The sequence below is a fragment of the Panthera tigris genome, chromosome D1, assembly GCF_018350195.1.
Source record: "Panthera tigris isolate Pti1 chromosome D1, P.tigris_Pti1_mat1.1, whole genome shotgun sequence".
NCBI classification, from domain to species: Eukaryota; Metazoa; Chordata; class Mammalia; order Carnivora; family Felidae; genus Panthera; species Panthera tigris.
The window spans coordinates 48,361,490-48,376,154 of record NC_056669.1 but is presented as its reverse complement, the minus strand read 5'-3'; the positions used below and the strand labels follow the sequence as shown (position 1 = coordinate 48,376,154).

The 14,665-nt window shown below is 35.9% G+C and overlaps 1 protein-coding gene and 1 long non-coding RNA gene across 5 annotated transcripts in view; one reads left to right on the top strand and one right to left on the bottom strand.

Annotated features, from left to right (window-relative positions):
* Window positions 1-14,665, bottom strand: part of LOC102972156 (disks large homolog 2) — a 768,935-nt gene that overhangs the window by 280,795 nt on the left and 473,475 nt on the right. The gene's annotated exons all lie outside the window — the stretch shown is intronic.
* Window positions 1-14,665, top strand: part of LOC122231456 — a 72,192-nt gene that overhangs the window by 41,525 nt on the left and 16,002 nt on the right. For all 3 annotated transcript variants that reach the window (XR_006208711.1, XR_006208712.1, XR_006208710.1), the window contains one exon: window positions 5,341-5,502. This is a non-coding gene — a long non-coding RNA (uncharacterized LOC122231456). The remainder of the gene's footprint in view (window positions 1-5,340; window positions 5,503-14,665) is intronic.

The following is a 14,665-nucleotide window of genomic DNA, read 5'->3' as shown; positions in this document are numbered from 1 at the left end:
GACAGAAACTAAGTCACAGAGGATGAAACATCAAGGCCTGTTAGGTGACTTTGCAATTTGATGTCAGTAGAATATAAAGTATAAGGAGAGGTGTAGCTGGAGACGTGATTTTCCTCAGATATTTTATTTGTATCTTATTTGTGGTTTGTTCTAGAGTCTCAGGCTCACTGTAAATTTTTACTTTTTTGCTTTATAATTAGGAAACACAAAGCTATAGCATTGCAATGAGAAAACACAAATTGCGAGAGAAATTTCACATCTCAGAGAAAAGAACTACAATAATGCATACCTAATGTATCAATGTCATCAATAATCACAGAATGATCAAATAAAAGATCGACAAGAAAATCCTCTTTCTTTGCTTCCAATAAGAAGATTAAATATTCCTTCATCAGAAGACTATTTGGGAATGTTTTCTCCTGAATCTGGAAGAGGGTTGAAAATATTTGCTTTTCCTTAGCAGTTTTCTCTGCACATTCTCCCTGCCATGACCTCCCTGACACCACTCCCCCCAAAAATCTTCACAGCTTCATCTCTTTGGATTGAATCCCCTGTGTTTTGATGATATTTGTGTACACATTCCACTTCCATTATTTCTCACTAATAGTTCCCCAGAAGAACTATTTCTCTTCAGTTTTATAGATAATTGTGTTTCTTTTAAATACACTTTGTGTTTCTGCTGCTTATTGCTAAGTTATAACATTGGGGGTTGTTACTAGAACTCTAACATTCCTCCATTTTCTTCCCAGAAGAATCTCCCATGATAAATGATACCTGTTTTTAAGAAATGCATATATGTAAAAGAAAACAAAAATATTTAAAATTTGGATAAAGTAGGGTATGATTATTTACAAAACTAAGAAATCAATCACCTTATAAAAGAATCTTCTGAGTGACTTTAAAGAGGAATTTATGTATTCCCTATTACAAAATCAAGAAAGATTACAAATATCTTTATATGAAGATATCTATTATACGAAACTAGGTAATTCTTGCACATATTTCCAAGGCAATAGGGTGGCTTTAACCTTGATTATAGATCCCTTCAGACTCCAGTGACCTCTTTAAAGTATATTAAGTACTCCAAATTTTTCTAGGAAAAAAACATACCAGTTAATAAAGAACAATTACATGAAGGTTTCTTTTGGAACTTGTGATCCTTGGCAATTTACATAGCACATTGGGTATTATGATAGTCACATTGAAAGAAAATCTAGTATTTATAAAATTATTTCTGTACTGGGAAAATATCTTAAGGCGTGAGAAATAGTGGTGCCTGGTTGGTTCAGTCTGTAGAGCAGGAGACGCTTACTCTCAGAGTAGTGAGTTCAAGGCCCACATAGAGCTTACTTTAAAAAAAATAAATTAATTAAGGCATGAGGAGCAGATATAAATGTTGCCCAACTCAAAAAGAACAATGTTTTGTTCCTTAACTCTTCAGGCTATTATGCATTCTCCTATTAGGAATTTTTTTTTTCTCCTTTAAAACCTGCAAATAGGATTTAACTATATTCCTTTATAGTTTCAGTTTGTTTGTATTTAAAAAAATTGCTCATTAATTAAATGGCTGCCTAGAAGGGCAAGAGGAAATGAGGTTGAGTGGTTGAGAGGAAATGAGTAGAAGTAAGACTTCTCAGTGTATACCTTTTAATACTATTTTGATTTTTGAATCCATGTAATTATATTACTATTACAAAACAAAGTTAAAATGACACGCCATCAAACATTCACCCATCACACAAACATGAATATGTTTTCTCAAAATGTGTTTATCAGAAATCCTGATAATTCTAGATTGATTCAAGTATCCTTATTTGGATAAAAGAATTATAAAACAGTGTGATGCTAAAGAACATCTGAAGAACACTATGAAGCATGAGAAACAGAATCAGAGGACCTGCGTACAAGTTCAGCTCACTTATGACCAGCATGACCTTGGCAAGTTACTTAAATTCACCAAGCTTCACATTTGTTACCTATGAAATTAGAGTGATGATATTACCACTCTATTCACCTCTCGGAGTTGTTGTGTAGATTGCATGAGAAACATATGTGAAAGCTCTTTGTAAATGGAAAAGTCTTAAATGTGTGCTGGTTAATATTTTATATTTGATTTTATGTTTCTAAAACTTACAAAAATGCTCAAAACCAGTATGAGATTCATTGGAGTAATGCCTATTTGAGTGCTTAATTTTTTGCTTTCAAATACCAAACAACCAAAGGAAAAGAGCATTTTTGTCTTGGGCAGCCTGGTCAGCAGCAATGCCAAAATCAATGTTGGGACCACATAATCTACTCTCATAGATCAATTATGTTTTCAGCATGGAAAATCAATGCATGGGAGCTCTAGTTATCTAACGTGACTCCCAACAGGCATCTCAGTGGGAGTGAATATGCTCTGCCACTGCAGCTCAAGAGCGATTGCAAGGCATGAACATTTGTTCAGCTTATTCGTTCATTCATTCACAAATGTTTACTGAATACCTACTATATGCCAGGCACCATTCTAGGCCTTGGGGACAAAGCATTAAGCAAAACAGGTAACACTTGATGCTCTGGTGGAGTCTACATTCTAGTGGAAAATTAAGTGAGATTATAGCTCTTCTGGATCCTAACCATACACATACCTTCATTCTAACAGCTTTTTTTGCCTTCTGCTTAAACAGCTTAAAACTGTTTTTTTGGTGACAGATTTCATGTATCCAACACCAAACATGAAAAACAAATAAAGTCTGCTCTGGGTGGAGGGGGATTGAGACCAGGGCCCAGCCTGTTTCTTCTGGCACCCGCCACCCTCTGTTCCTGCCATTTTGTCACTGGACCCCAGGACTCTGCTGAGGACAATTTATTTGACATGCCCACATAGGAAGTTATTTCCATATAAATTTCCACATGAAATCTCTTAAAAACCTGTATCCACAGACTCCCAAGGGCTTTTGAAACTTTCTTTCCCACTCTGGGTCCACTTCTCCCTCCATCTCTCTCTCTCTCTGTCTCTCTGTCTCTCTTTCTCCACATAATAACCATATATTGTAGACTTTCTGGTCTTTCTGATAATTACCATAATAATGATATACCACTCACTGATGATGTGCTATTTGTCAGGAACTGTGTTTAGCATTTTACATGCACTGATTTACTTAATCTGCAAAATTGTGCCAAGAGAAAGGTATGAATTTTTATTTTACAGATAAAGAATGCTATTCCAAGAGGTGAAGTAATTTGTTCAAGGTTATAGAGCTGTTAATGGTAGAGCTGGAATTTGAACTATATCTGATTTCAAAATAGGAACTCTTAACAACTACTGCTTACCAAACTCTGTGAAGCTCTTTGATCCTGTCTGTTCTTAGGTAGTTCTAAGTATAATGCAAATGTCTGATTAGAGTCAGGGGTGGGATGTGGGGGGTGGGGGTGCGGAGAGCACTGTTTATTCAAATAAGCTTGCTGAGGGGTTGTGATACTAGCTGTCATTTATTGACGACCTTATATATTTTAGACACTCTACATCTATTTTCTCCAATTCTCCCAGAAACTTTGGAAGGTAAATATGATTATCTCTATGTTATAGGTGAAGAATTTCAGGCTCAGAGAGGTTATCACTCACTTAAGACCTCAAAATGTAGTAAATAGTGAGCCTTCCACCTGCCTTTGTACCAGTTTGGGGCCACACCTATTCTCAGAACTGAAATGCAGGCCCCCAACTGCCCCATATTTTGAAAAGAACTCCACCACAAACTTAAAAAAAAAGGGAATTCACCCAACTAGCCTTGCTCTGCTCCCGGGCCTATGGCCTATGACAACCCAATATTGGCCTGTCTCCCTTCTTGATCACATCTCATTACTAGAGTCTCTCTGATCTGCCTGTCGGCTGACCTTGCCTAGCTTATCACTATTTCCCCATCTGACTCTTTTGTCCCTTCTGTACCTCTGTCCTCTCTCTCTCTGGGTACATGGCATTTTCCCTTTATTAGATTCTGCATATCCCCTCCATTGCCTCCCTTTTTCTCTCCTTTTCTTTCTCCTTTGAGAAGTAGTCTAGTGCAATGGCTGTTCTGGAATCTTTCTGCCTGAGAATGACTCCTTGCTTTACTCTACTGGTTAGTTGTCTGATCTTGGGAAAACTACTTATGCTTTCTGAGTCCCAGTTTTCTCATCTGTAAATGAGCAAATGGGTGATGCAATGGAACCTATATCATAAGTTTTTGAGAAATCTAAATGTGTAAATATATGCAGAGATTTTAGAATGTCATCAGACATATGGTGACTGCTCCATACTAGTCTTAATTATTCTCTCTCTTGCTACCAACTCCCTGTCTTTCTTTTTCTGACATCTATATTTTGTTCTGCCTTAGCTAAAATAAAAAACGTGAAGAGAGAGTTCCTATAGAATAGATATATTTATTCATTGGCATCATTCTTTTATTTTTTATATTTACGAAAATTTGAAAATTTTTCATATGAAAAAATTTCATATTGAATGCCTACTATGAACTAGGCCCATATTAGGGACTAAGGTATAAGCTGAATAAAACATGCTTTTCCCTGATGGGTTTATTTGTCTTGTAATTGTCAATAATGCTGTGCCATATTTTAATGAAATGGGTGAATTTATATATTTTAATAAGCCAACATGTAAGGCTGTTGACTTTATCACCAACTTTCCCCCCATTTTCCCCCTGAGTGTGTCTGCTCCTCTCCACCAATTCTGCCACTACTTCTAAGCCAACCACCACCATTTTACCCAGATGGGCATTTTTTAACTGGGTCTTTCCCAGCATCTTTGGCACTTTCTGGCCTATTCTCTTTTCAGCAGTCAGAGCTATTTTTTTTTTTTTTTTAGAAGAAAAAATCTGATCCTGCCAGCCTCTGGCTTAATACTTTTCAACACTGTTGCTTTCAGGAGAAAGAACCAAATACCAGTCCTCCATAGTCTGCCTACGCCTCCCTCTTTCACTTCCTTACGCATGGTATTTCTCCCACTTTCTCACATACGTTTCCCTCCTCTTCCTTACAACTGCTTCTTCTGCTCTGCTTTGACAAATTAATGCCTACTTACCCTTCAAATTCATGAAAATATTATTTCCTTGGGAAATAATTTCCTTCTTAAGCCTCTATCTAGGTCAGAGTTTTTAGTCTATTTTGGTTTGGTCTGGCTCGGTACACTCTAAGAATATACGTGAATATGTAGACTCTGAGAGTCTAGATCTAAGTCCTTTTCTTTTTCTGGAGCACTCACCTGAGCTTGTATGAACCACTGGTGTGATTTTATTCTGCTAACTGTAGGTATATCAGGGAAAGGGTCATGCATAATTTGTTCATCATTCTATCTCCAATGTCCAGGTCAGTGTGTCACTCACTGGAAGCATTTAATAAATATCAGCTGAATGAAGACTGACTGAAGGAATTTTTGTTCTGCCTTTGCTTTATGTCCCCAACGTGTCAGCAACTCTTATTAAGGAAATAAATTACCCTTAGCTGTGGAAACATGAATATGAGAAAACAGTGAGTAAAACAAGATTATCTTGAACCAAAGTACAACTTGAATACTTTTCTTTTATAGCTTAGTCAATGAGTCTACCAGGAATCCTATTTGGATTAGGAATCTCTATATATATTCCTAATAGCAATCTATTAGGAATGTATATATACATTAAAGATGTATACTTTATGTTTCCTGGGTTTGGCTTTCCCATTCTGTAGTTGCTACTACTTGTGATTCTGAGAATTAAATTCAGAATTCAGCTTTTGAATTTATCAAAAATGATTTTTCCTCATATTATTTCTTTTTACCCCCAATAAATCTGTTTCCCAACTTGGTAGTTACATTTACTTTACTTTATGAAACTGATTAAGATTTAGGCTATAATGTGTCTGTAAATGAAGAGATCATATATAATAAATTGTTAATCTTGAAAGCCCCAACAAGTAACAAGTGTTTCTACTTGAATTGAATTTAAAGCCATTATTGGGGGGTTCAAATTCTTTTGAACACAGAGAGAGCAATTTCCACAGATATAGATCTCTCTCCCCTTCCCACCAAGTGGGTGAAAGCAGAATTTCCATGTGTTTAACATGTGAGGAATAAAATGAGAACACTCAAAATTACCTGCTTGCAATAATTGTTCCTTAATGACATATTCTAATTTCATAGAATGTCAGCCAGAAAGAGCCTTAAAAATAATCTCTCTAACCATCTTAATGAACAAAACAGAGCATCACTGTTTAGAAAGTGATGTGGCTTGGGCGTGGTTAAAAAGCATTGGCTGTAGAGTCAGGGAAGTAACAAGAAAAATGTCTCATTACTCATTAGTAAATTTGAGGGTTGGCTTATATACTGGGATTTCCAAACAAATGTGGAGGTGAACTACATTCTTTACTGAGAATATGGAGTAAGGTTAGTAGGTATTTTAGATGTTTTAGCCAGCATTCCTCTTCTGCTTGTCTCTGTGGAACATTCTTTAACAGTTCTCTAATGTCCTGAAACTCCTTATCAGTGGAGGATCTGTGTTCATCTGGTAATACTTGTATAGTCAAGAATATGATTAGGACCCTTTATTTCCATGTATTTGATCTGGGTGCTGCTAATTCAAGGGATGGATCTAAGAGATCTTTTTGGTTGTCAAAATGTCTCTAGCACAGATTTATTTAGCCTCTTTCAGTATTAGTGAGTGAGTGCAATATGTCACTGGATGCCAAGGGTCCTTCAAAATATTATAAAATCACAAGATGAGACACCCAAAGATCAGTATGTTTAATTATGGGCAGAGATGGTATAACAGGAAGGGAAATGACATATATCAGCTCTGTAAATATTTTTAGCCCCTCTGATAAGAGTTTGAAACACTGGATTCCCAGGATAAATAATTAGGTCAAAAGAATTTTTTGAGTCAGGAAGTGGTATCTCACTTTGTCCCCATTACATTACTGTACGTCCAAACCGGGGTATAAGCATGGAGAAAGATATGCAGCATCATTAATCACTGAGAGAGAACCTCCCATAAATCTGCAGACTCTGTTTGCATGAATCATCTTTTCTGTTATATTCTGTGATGTTATGTTTTAGTTGGAGGTTGGGGAGTTAAAAAAGCAACTGGGAGAAGGGTAGGAAAAAGATACATAAGTAAAGGGACATCCTGGGAGATTTCTAGTTGCAGGAGGAGGCAGAACGTGTTGGTGGAGCCTGTACCCATATGAGAGAGAGTTGTGGAGAAAGACACAGCTAAGCAATAAAAATTCTAGAGTGATATAAAGTTGTATGTAAGCTTCCTTCCTAATATTTTGGTAAAAATTAGAATATGTGAATCAAATTAATTAAATCAGATTTAATGCAACATATTTGGAGATGATATGTGGCAATACAGAATATCACTAAGGATGAACTGATTGATGATGGATGGATGGATGGACAGATGGATGAAGGATGCTGCATGAAGAAGTTAGGGTAGGAAAGGGGAAAAGCATAAGATATTAAAAAAAAATTTAATGCTTATTTGTTTTTGAGAGAGAGTGAGAGACAGAGTGTGAGTGAGCAGGGGCGGGGTAGAGAGAGAGGGAGACACAGAATCTGAAGCAGGCTCCAGGCTCTGAGCTGTCAGCACAGAGCCCCATGCAGGGTTCGAACTCACAAACTACAAGATCGTGACCTAAGCAGAAGTTGGACAGTTAACCGACTGAGCCACCCAGGTGCAAAAAGCATAATATATTTGAGCTGTTTCTTGAAGTATCAATACTCCCCGATTGTGGTTATTTTGTAAATTAACAGTAATTGCTTACACTTTGAAACCTCTCTTATATATATCATTCAATTGCGATACATGAGTAAGAACAATTAACAAGAGTAATAAGCTAGCAATGAAAGTGAAATTATGGGCATGAGAAAGCCCTGAGGTTCCATAAGAATTTTTCAACTCTCTTCTGTTCATTATAATCTAATTGGATTAGATTCCTTGGGCTAGTTAAGTCATCAGCCATGATGAGCTACTATAGTAAATTAAAAGAATTTAGGAATTTACTAGTTGTTGAGCCAGCCTCAACTTTAGCTAGCCTCAACTTTAGCATCTATGACAAGTTTTAAGATACTGAATTAATTTCCTATGTGGATGTTGACTGAGCCTCAGTTCCCCCATCTGTGAAGCTGGACAAGGTGATCATTAAGGATTTTTTCAACTCTTAATTTCCATTTCTCAGTGATTCTAGGTAAACTACACAGAATACATCAAGTTAACCAGATTTTGTGTTTTTTCTTAAAGAATGCAAAAAAATGCAAAGAACAAAGGTGCAGTATTAGCAACAAGATCTTCAAATAATGATATTTATACTTCTATATTACTTGAGGGGTCATGTCTTTCATCTAGAATTCAGTAACTGGAGGGTTCTTTCTTTTGAAAATATTTTACTCATCCTAACTTTTTCTTTTCTAAGTGAGAAAATGAAAACTCATAAAGATGAATAACTAGCATGAGGTCACACAGTTAGGGGTAGAGTTAGGACTAGAATACTGGTCTTCTCTTTCTAGTCCAGAGTCTTACATATTACTTTCCATTCCAAAGCTCATCCTGAATGTTCCCTGATGATACTGATGCAATTTCTGACCAAGACCTCCACCTAGACTTTATGAATATTGCCTGGGTATTTAAGATGCAGTTATTTGCACTGAGAAAATATCTCAACATGCCACAGCTGCTCATTCATATGTATAAACTTATGTAGACATTGATTTTAAGAAAGAAATTTAGGTTGAATTAAGTAAGCTTCTTGGATGTTGTATATACTTTCATTTCTGGGAACCTTTAAGTACAGAAGGTATCTATAGTTTTTCAGAGTAAATTACATATTCATTTTAGGTTTTCACCACATCTTTGACCTTATAGAGAAATAGATGATGGTGTCCAACTATGGTTTAAGCTTGTGACTTCATTTAGAGTAGTAACCCAGAAAAGTATCAGAATTTCACTTCATTCTGAAAAGAATGAGTACTTTTCCTTCTGAATTAGTTTCATAATTTAAAAGGAACAAAAAAGATTACTGAAATGAGCTTCTGCTTTAAAATATAATAAGTTCCTTAAAGAAACTTTATAGTGATGCCTTAATAACTTTCTTTTGATCCACAAAGTTGCCCATCAGGATAGAGTTCAATCTTACCTCATCCCAACTTACTGCTTCTTTACTCTCTTGCAGAGAAGCCATAATGAAAGGGAAAGAAGCCTGAAAAGGTTCATTGTCTCACGAGATGAGGAGTTCTAGCAAGACTTATGAATTTGCTTGATAATCTATACTTAGAGGGGAGGTAGAGGCAAGGTAGAGGTGAATGACACATGAACTTCTTAGATTCCCTGCAGCCTGACCTGTCCCTAGTACAACCACTGATGCATGACCAATCATTGAGTAACACATGCCAGAAATCAACCTTACTGATGCAGCCTTATGTGACATTGCCTTGTACTCCAGGTAGAGGGAGTCCGATCCCACAGTAACAAATCACAATTTTTGCAGGGTCCTCAAGTATTCTAGTGCAGTGCTTCTCAAACTAATGTACATACAAATAACCGATGGATCTTGAAAAAATGTAGATTCTCACTTAGTAGGCCTGAATTAGAGCTTGAGATTGTGCATTTCTACCAAGCTCTCAGTTTTTATCAATGCTGCTGCTTCACAGACCAGAGTTGGCAGACCAAGACTCTAGAATAATTCATTTCTTCCCCTGATTCCTGTATGGCTTCCTCTCAGATTTCTTTGAGGTCTCTGCTGAAATATAAACTGATTAGCTTGGCCTTCTATATTCACCATACATTTCTCTGTTACTATCATTTTCACGTTTCTTCCTATTTATTTACATTACTTACCACCATCTGACAAATCGAATATTTATTTGAGAAGGACTTATTGGTTCACTGCTTTATCTTTTCCCAAAAACAATGACTAGAGAATAGTAAGTTTTCAGTAAAAATATCTACTAACCAAATTAAAGTTTAAATGAACCACATAGCCACTCAGTCACAATTCCCTAAACCAGGCCCTATTTGTAAGTCTCCAGAGAACAGTTAACTCTGTTTTTTGGGTTTTTCTTTCAGGAACTCAAATATTCTATGAGAGAATAAAAGGTGGATAACCAGGTGTTATATGGAAGTGTTGAATCACAGTATTGTATACCAGAAACTAAATTGTATGTTAACTAACCGCAACCTGGATAAAAACTTAAATGATGGAGAAACTCAGCCCCTCTACTGTCTACTCGGATCCCCGCTCACTGATGGGGACCTTGCTGACTGATCACCTCTTTCCTACTTGCAGGTCTTTGTGAAACCCTTTCTGTGTCCAAAACAATGCCCTGAATAGTCAGATTAAAGGCAAAAGGATATTGGTAGCTTTCATAGGAATATGTTGGTTTCCATTTTGTGCTTTATCCAACAGTTTATACTGTTCACTTGGCTCTCCTAGTGAATATCTGGTAGCTAGCTTATGATTTCAGCCCTAGTCAGTGATCCCACAGTAAATCTAGGTATTATTATATAGTGAGAAGGCAACAAATGCTATAAAGATTTGCCCCTATCTGATTTGGGAAATGCTGTGTTAGACCCTTTTTGACCAATGTATAATTAGGATATAATCAATGACTTTTAAAAATTCATCAATGGTGTTAAAGTTGAGTTTTTGAATTTTTTTGTTTTTAAAAGTTTATTTTTGAGAGAGAGACAGAGAACTCAAGCAGGGGAGGCACAGAGAGAGAGGAAGACACAAAACCTGAAGTAGGCTCCAGGCTCCAAGCTGTCAGCACAGAGCCCAACATGGGGCTCGAACTCACTAACCACGAGATCATGACCTGAACCAAAGGTGAATGCTTAACTGAGCCACCCAGGCACCCCAAGTTTTGGAACTTTAAAAAATGTTGGAGCTTTAATAATTTTTGCTTGTGTTCTATTATAGAAAAATAGCTGTAGTTTTCTGCAGTGCAGGAGAAAGGGAGATCATCCAATAGGGTGAATTTTTTTTAAGAAAAGAACAAAAAGGCATCACATAAAAACTGCATCAATGTCAAATGTCCAATCTGGGGATTCATTTACCATTTCTGTAACTAATATAAAAAACCCACGCCATTCATTCAATATTCATTCAACAAATATTTCTTAAGCACTTACTATTATTTGCCAACACAATGAAAATATTATATTGCACCTCTAAAACAAATGGAGATCCATTTGATAACTCTTTAATACAGCCTAGTCAAATTCATATTGACATAAAATGAGCGATAAATGAATTATTGCCCTCTAGAAGCTTACTTGAGTCGGGAAATGCACAAATTATGTTAAGGGACACAAAAACTATCTGAATACAGGTCTAAAGTGTTCAGAGACTGAATCAATCAACACTGACTTAGCAGATAAAAGAGGACTTCATAGTGGAAGTGACATGTGCAGGCCCTCAAAATGAGTAGGAATCCTATTGGTAGAATGGGAGAAAAGGGAATTCCAGGGAGAGAAACCCACAGGAGCAAAGGCACAGAAACTGTTCAGGACCAAGTGTGGGGAGCAGAAAGCAGTCCTGTGTAGCAGTGGGAGGGCTATAAAAGATGATGCTGGTGGGTGATGGTTGGGTTAGTGGGGAGGGAACATGGAGGTTGGCTGGGACTATACTGTGAAGGGCATGGAGTTTGTGCAGAGGCACCTTGGGCTAATATCTTTTTAGAATAATAATTCTGAAAGCAATGGGGAAGATGGCTATAAAGGGATGGGAAAGGGATATACATGTATATATATATATGTGGGCCAGGGAGAGGGCAGACATTATGTTTCCTTTTTTGAAGTAGTGATGGGAGTAACTTCACTAACTGAATATAGACAATTGAAGTTTTATACAAGAATTAACTTCCCATATTGCTAAAGTAGGATTATTCTTTAAGTATCAGATAAATGATCCTCTCAAAAAAAGAAATAAAGAAAATAAATTCATTATTTTCTTCCTATTATCAATATAATACATGTTAATTTCCAAGTAAACATGTGATAGAAAATTGATTTTAAAAAAGGCTGGTATAAATGAATCACAATCATACCACCAGAAAGAAACATTGTTTGTATGTGACTCTTCAAATTTGGCTTTAATTCTACTACCTAGGACTAGGCATTGGATAAGATTTGATGATGGATAGAGTAATTTAGATAACAGGGATTAAATTACCCCAACTTTGGTCTTACTCTGCACAGTAAAACTTGCCAAGGAAGACATTTATTGTTACATTATGATAATTATAAATTATTTATAATTATTTCAAAAATGTGCTAAGTCTTATGAAAAACAGATTTGGAAATGGTTTTATATTTTGCAACACATGCTGGTTTGGCACATATTTTCTGCTTTGAAGCCAAAATGAAAAAATGCAAGTAGTGAAACTGAATCATTCCTCCAATCTTCAATCATCTTCAGTAGAAACTGAATATTAAAGAAAGGTAAATTTTATTTATCAGCTCAGCAACTCTTTAAGAAACACTAATAACAAGTATAACATAGAAAATTGATTTGTCAGTGAACAAAATATAGGTTGTGTGTCTGCACACATGGAGCTCATGATCTTACTTAGTTTAGCAAGATATTTTTTTTTTTTCTTCCTGCTCTTCAGAATAGAAATCTCACCCACTTTTAAGAGTCTGGCTCCATTTCCCTATTTCCTCATTTCCATGAAGTACTCTTGTACTGTTTTGGCTTCTGCAGGTTTAGCCCTTGTCTGACATCCCATAATTCTTAGAGATGGTGTCATTATTATACAATTTTGGTTCTGTGTCATCAGAAAATGATTTCTGTTAAATGTATCTAAGTTCTTTCTCCTCAGTAAGATAAAAAACAAACAATTCTTAAAGACAAAGACTTGGGATATGAGTCTGAAGGGCCAAATTTTCTGAATGTCTGGTAACATTGAGCAAGGAATCTAGTATACTCCTGACAAAAGCATTTTTATGTTTTGAATTGAAAAACTTATTTACTGGAAGCCTGGTTCTTGAACCTACCAAAAGAGATGTAAATAAAATTTGTCTTAGCATGGACATCTCATAATCCTGGTGCAAATGAAGGGGATCTGGTGAGAATTTCCTAATGGACTCTGATGGAATACTCTTCTTTTTACTTGTTATTTTAAAGGCAAATTGTTCATTATTTCCTAAAAATGTCATAAAATTTAAATGTTCCTAATGATCTAAACAATAATCCAATCAGTTTTCCATTTCATATAATAGTTAAATTAAGGCTCAGTTACACATTAAATTTAGAAAGAGGGGAAAATGATTGCTTGATGTTACATTACCCCATTTCCAACTGATTTAAAGCTGTGAAAAATTACAATACAGTTAGACTATTAAAATAGGGAAGTCATTCTGTGAATCCTATCTGCACTTTGGCATTTTGAAATAAGATTGTTTTTATTTGCACATTTCTTTAGAAGCACTTTGAAAATTGGTTTATATGATTTATAAGATTTGCTTTGAATAGACATCTTCACAATGCACAGCCTAGTATCCAAATTAAGTACACTGCTTAAAGGAAACAAAAGCTGTAAGGAAGCTTAAGATGAAGATTAAAGTTGATAGAATGATGACATTCTTATCTTTTACTGTAACCTTTAAAGTTTAAAATCACTCTGTTCAAGGTCACTTGAATGGCTGTCTTCACTATCAAAAGCTTCTAATTGTTGTAATTCGTGTTTGAGATGAAATTTTTCAGAAATGGGAAAGCAGCCTGGGTATTTATTGCCATGTGCCAGGTAGTGGTGAAGGGCATACAGTTTGAGACTGAATGAAAACAGCTACAAAGAAAATGGAAAAGTCCCATGTAAAAGTTCTTACTCTATATGAAGTAGAATTTGTTCATCAAATTATGCTAAACCAGATGTTTTTATTTTCTGTTTTACAACTGATACTTCTGGAGCCATTTATTGCTATTAGAAGACACATTTACTAATTTTTAAGTAGAAAGACTTTCAAAGCTATACAGGAAGAACATTTTCCCTTGGTGTTGTCATCATCCATCTTTGATAATCACAAATCTCCTCTTCCCCCATTCTCTGTCCATATCTGGGCCAGGGCAATTGGAGAAAACATTTAATATATATTTTTATAACTTAATTGCAAATTCTAATTCTAAAGACAGGCAACATAAATGAAACACTCCAAAATACACATAGCACAATGTTTTCTTTATTCTCACATGAAATATGTGGTTGGCCACCATTATGGTAAATAAAATCTAAGACTTCACAAGCAAGATACAAACCCCAGTCTTCCAAAGAACAATAGACCAACTGACATTAAGAAAGAATCACTTTAAAAGGTCAAAGAAGCTCTTTATACCCACAGGCATAAAGGCTCTTCCTTAATGGCATCTTGTACTTCCATGTTTATCTGTTTAATAGTCTTCTCTGAGAGCTATGTGGGCCAAGGGTAATTAACTACATTTCCTAAAGACAGAAAGCACATTCCTCTTTTTTTCTTGTAAAAAGTCTAGCCCACTGTGGTGTGCTTAACTGCATTTCATTAACAAAGGAGCAATCTACATACAAATTTGCTAAAATATCAACCACACAATAGGTAACATCCCGGTTGTCTCATTGAGCCTCACTCTGATCACAGAAACAGATGTTGAAACAAACCAAAGAGCAGGGTATGGCTAATGCAATTTA